The sequence below is a fragment of the Capricornis sumatraensis genome, chromosome 3 (genome assembly GCF_032405125.1).
Source record: "Capricornis sumatraensis isolate serow.1 chromosome 3, serow.2, whole genome shotgun sequence".
Classification (NCBI taxonomy): Eukaryota; Metazoa; Chordata; class Mammalia; order Artiodactyla; family Bovidae; genus Capricornis; species Capricornis sumatraensis.
Genome location: NC_091071.1, coordinates 54677458 through 54682826, shown reverse-complemented (window position 1 = coordinate 54682826; position 5369 = coordinate 54677458). Strand labels below are relative to the sequence as shown.

Here is a 5369-nt window from a genome sequence, read left to right as displayed (position 1 = left end):
GGTACCAACATTCTTAGTTGTTTAAGCCGATAAAACATCATTTTTTAAATTTTTCTTGTTCTCACACCTCATACCTTAATCATTATCAAATCAGATCTGCTCTAGCTTCTAAATGTTGGCCAGATCCAACCAATACTCACCATTTCCACATGTATAATTCTAATTCAAGTTACCTTGCAACATCCCTTGCCAGGACTACTGAAACAGCTTCCTAGTTGGCCTAATTTCATTCTGCCATCCTACCTTTATATCTGTCCCTATAGATTAGAGTACTGTGTACTTTAGTCTTTTTGTTTCAGCTTAAAGAGTTCTTTTCAATTTTTTTGTAAGGTAGGTCTAGTGGTAGTGAACTCTCTGTTTTGTTTATCTGGGAAAGCCTTAGTTTATCCTTCATATTTGAATGGTAACTTTGCTGGATAGAATGTCCTTGGCTGGCAATTTTTATGGTTCAATATTTTGAATATGCCATTCTACTATCTCCTAGCCTGTAGAGTTTCTACTAAGAAATCTCTTGATAGCCTAAAGGGGGGTACCTTTATAAGTGATGGTCTTTTTTTCCCTTGTTGGTTTTAAAAATTTTCCTGTATTGTTAACTTTTGATAATTTCAATATAATGTATCTTGAAGATCTTTCTGCATTGAGATAATAAGGTGTTGTATGATTTCATAGACTTGTATACCAAGTTCTTTCCAGGTTTAGGAAGTTCTCAACTATCATTTTTTAAATATACCCTCTGCTCCCTTCTCCCTTTCTTCTGCTTCTAAGAAACACATTGTTCTTGTGTTGACTTTTCTAATGGAGTCAGTTCTCACATAGTTTCTTCACTTTTAAAAAATCTTACTTTTCTTTCCTTCTCAAAATTATTTCTATATTTTTTCCCTTGAGTTTGCTAATTCTGTCTTCCATATGATCTGTTCTATTTCCAAAGCTTTCTAAGGCATTCTTTACCTTATTTATTAAGTACTTCAGCTCCAGAATTTCTACTTGTTTCTTTTTTAGAATTTCAGTCTCTTTAGTAAAGTACTCCTCTGTTAGTTTTTATTTCTGAGGTCATTGAACTTCCCTTCTGAATTTTCTTTAATTTGTTGGATTTCTTCATAACAGCTTTTTGAAATTCCTTATATAGATCATAATGGTCCATGTCTTTGGGTTTGATTGTTGGAAAACTGCCATTTTCTTTATGTGATACCATAATACTGTGATTTTTCATAGTGTTTGATGAGAAGTGTCTCTGCCACTGCATTTGACATAGTGAACACCTTTCTTACTTAAGCAAGGCTTGGGTCACTTCAATTATAATAGCTCAATAGAGTCATAGTTAGGAGCCTTTTTCTTTTCTTTTTTCCATCTCTCAGAAGCATGTTTTTCATTAAAAATCACTGGTGCAGGACATCAGATGCTACATCCTTCCCATTTTCCCTGCTCACAGTGTCTCCTCTCTGGGTACCCTGAGCTACTCTCCATGCATTCTCCTCCCGTTTGCTCAAGAGACCAAGAACACACATCACAGCCTTGTCACCTGTAATGGGCTAAGGCCTGGATGAGAAGGTCACTGTTCCAGACATCTTCTGGAGGATTCTATTGTTTCCTGCATTTTTTTTTTTTCAGGCTTGCCTGCATTCTTCCCTTACTTTATTGTAATCTGAACTTTGTACTTCTTTTTGATCCACTGCTGAATCTGTTTACTCTTTGTATCCCAATCATGTTGTCCAACTTTTGAAGAAAAAGTCAGTTCCTTTGTCAGGGTGGGTTCCAGCTTGAGTTCAGCCCTCTCCGTCTTTCTGAGCCACAGCCGCACCTGGTGGATCTGTGAGCAGGTCAGGAGCTGATACTGGGCAGGTTCCACACTTAGGTCCCTCTTCACCAGCCATAGGTCCCGTTCGGCAGCCCTGAGCCTGATCGCGTTAGCTCTGTGCATGTGGTCATTGGCCTGCTCCTCCAGCATATGAATGATAACACTTGTTGATTTTTTTTTTTCCCAACGTTACTGACAGACATCTCATCCTTTTTTTTTTTTTCCTCCCCTTCCCTCGTCCTGGGTGTCTTCAGTACTAAAAGCTTTTTGGTGAATGAGGCAGGCTGACACTGGGGACCGCTGTACGGGCACGGGCTTCTGTAGGATGTAGTTACCCAAATATCTTCTAATGGAGTTATTCTTTCTGGCTTGTAATGTGAACTTCTTCAGGAAAAAAGCAGCCATCCTTTTTAGGAAGAACTGTAATCATGCTCAGTGGATGGCATTTACTGGAGTTCAGTTCAGTTCAGTCGCTCAGCCATGTCAGACTCTTTGTGACCCCATGAATCGCAGCATGCCAAGCCTCCCTGTCCATCACCAACACCCGGAGTTCACTCAAACTCATGTCCGTTGAGTCGGTGATGCCATCCAGCCATCTCATCCTCTGTCGTCCCCTTCTCCTCCTGCCCCCTATCCCCTCCCCTCAGCATCAGGGTCTTTTCCAATGAGCAAACTCTTTGCATGAAGCGGCCAAACTCTCTCCATGAAGCTGGAGTTTCAGCTTCCGCATCAGACCTTCCAATGAACACCAAGGACTGATCACTTTTAGAATGGACTGGTTGGATCTCCTTGCAGTCCAAGGGACTCTTAAGAGGCTTCTCCAACACCACAGTTCAAAAGCATCAATTCTTCGGTGCTCAGCCTTCTTCATAGTCCAACTCTCACATCCATACATGACCACTGGAAAAACCTTAGCCTTTACTAGATGCACCTTTGTAGGCAAAATAATATCTCTGCTTTTTAATATCTCTGCTATCTAGGTTGGTCATAACTTTCCTTCCAAGGAGTAAGTGTCTTTTAATTTCATGGCTGCAATCACCATCTCCAGTGATTTTGGAGCCCAAAAAAATAAAGTCTGACAATGTTTCCACTGCTTCCCCATCTATTTCCCATGAAGTGATGGGACCAGATGCCATGATCTTCATTTTCTGAATGTTGAGCTTTAAGCCAACATTTTCACTCTCCTCGTTCACTTTCATCAAGAGGCATTTGAGTTCCTCTTCACTTTCTGCCATAAGGGTGGTGTCATCTGCATGTCTGAGGTTATTGATATTTCTCCCGGCAATCTTGATTCAAGCTTGTGCTTTTTCCAGCCCAGCGTTTCTCATGATGTACTTTGCATATAAGTTAAATAAACAGGGTGACAATATACAGCCTTGACGTACTCCTTTTTCCTATTTGGAACCAGTCTGTTGTTCCATGTGCAGTTCTAACTGTTGCTTTCTGACCTGCATATAGGTTTCTCAAGAGGCAGATCAGGTGGTCTGGTATTCCCATCTGTCTCAGAATTTTTGACAGTTTATTGTGATCCACACAGTCAAAAACTTTGGCATAGTCAATAAAGCAGAAATAGATGTTTTTCTGGAACTCTCTTGCTTTTTTGATGATCCAGTGGATGTTGGCAATTTGATCTCTCTTTCCTCTGCCTTTTCTAAAACCAGCTTGAACATCTGGAAGTTCATGGTTCACGTATTGCTGAAGCCTGGCTTGGAGAATTTTGAGCATTACTTTACTAGCTTGTGAGATGAGTGCAATTGTGCAGTAGTTTGAGCATTCTTTGGCATTGCCTTTCTTTGGGATTGGAATGAAAACTGACCTTTTCCAGTCCTGAATGCCAGCTAATACTTGAGACGGAATCACTGAAAAACTCCACATCCTATGAGTACCGGAAGACCGACTGACAGATGTCCCCAGAGCCCATCTCCTGTGGTCATGGTTCCTCTCCTACAGCTCCTGCTTCTGTCATAACTGCTTTTTCCGGGGCTCTTCAGCAACAACCCTGACTGTCCTATATCAGACCACTGATTGATAAGGTTTGGCAGAAGCAGCCTGCAAACAGGCTCTGGGGTGAGACCCCTTTGCCTTCCATAGTGCGGAGTCTATCTTTTGCTTTCTAGATAGAGAACAAAATTTTAGTTTTTCTTATTGGAGCTGATTTCTGGTAATGTTGGGAGTTATGGATTAAAAAAAGAAAAAGATGGTGCCAGAGCAGGGTGAAGTGTGTACTTAACACTGGAGACTTCGGGTGTGCCCACAACTTGGTAGGAAGATCCTCTAGCTGGAGGTCTCAGAAGCCAGTGGACAGTCCTCTTGCCTTTCTAGGCAGACAACAGGAGATGTTTTGCTTCTATTCTCTCTGTCTAGCTATTTCCCTTTCTTTTCCTTCCCTGTAGACAGTGCAGTCTCTCCTCAGGAAGCACCTACTCCCTCCTGCTGTACACACGTGGCCAAGTGGGCCCCCATTCATTGCCTTCATCCTCCACCCTTCTCTACCAGAAAAAGGGCGCCAGCACACAGCTGGACTAGCAACCAGCTTCTCTTCCATCACTGCCCCTAGCCACTGCTGGCCTCTCTGCAACTCTCCTTGCTCCGTCACCTTCTCCGTGATCCATTCCACCCACTTTTGGGTGCATAGATGAATGAATCTCTCAGGTGCCTGGTACTCTTTGCAGAAGTACTTTTTTTTTTTGGTTATAGTTGTCTGATTAGTTGTAAATCAAAGGCTAGATTTAAAAAAGCATTGATTCACATCACCATCATGCTGATTTCACTTCAACTGTCCCTTTTACATGATTAAGAAGGATCGGAATATGGAAAAGACATTACAATTAGAAATATGCATATGTATTCCAATTGTCCATCTTTAAATATATTAGCATCATTTCTGTGTGACCATATTTTTTCAAATATAATATGTTGCATGATACCTACTCTCATCATTCTACTTCTGCTTTCTATCTCTGAAACTATTGCTGTTAACTCAGGCTCCAGTCGTCTCTAAAGATTGCCTTTTTCTAATGTCCCATATCCAATCAGTGATTTTTCCATTTCAATACCTCTTACAACTTCCCATTTCTTTCCATTTCTGTTCAGGCCCTTATCACTTCTCACCTGGATTACTTCAATAGAATTATAATTGGTCTCGAGGTTTCAGGCACTTCTCTTCACTCTCCATCTTGCTTACTATTGATAGATTAATCTTCCTAAAAGGCCTACAACACACTTTTCATCATGTCATTTCACTGTTCAAAAATCTTCAGTGAGAACATAAAAAAATGAAAATAGATCATTTGCTTGAGAAGGGATGCAAGGCCAAGTTATTTTTTCTTTTGCTTTTCTTTTTAAATCCTACATTATTTTTGCAGTGTTGCTTTGTGTGATTAGTATAATACAATTGATTACCTAACTAGTAACCTCTACCATATACTTCCAACATTCTTTACTACTTCTTATTCCACCACTCCCATTCCCTCTACTTTAAAACTATAAAAATTACAACCTTGAATTTTTTTAACTTAAATCCCAATCATATGTAAATTTCTTAATTATATTAACTGGAAACAATTCCTTTGTA

At 40.3% G+C, this 5369-nt stretch overlaps 1 pseudogene; it reads right to left on the bottom strand.

Annotated features, from left to right (window-relative positions):
• Positions 1-1376: 1376 nt before the first annotated feature.
• On the bottom strand, positions 1377-2200 carry LOC138075437 (translation initiation factor IF-3, mitochondrial pseudogene; annotated as a pseudogene).
• Between the last annotated feature and the right edge of the window lie 3169 nt (positions 2201-5369).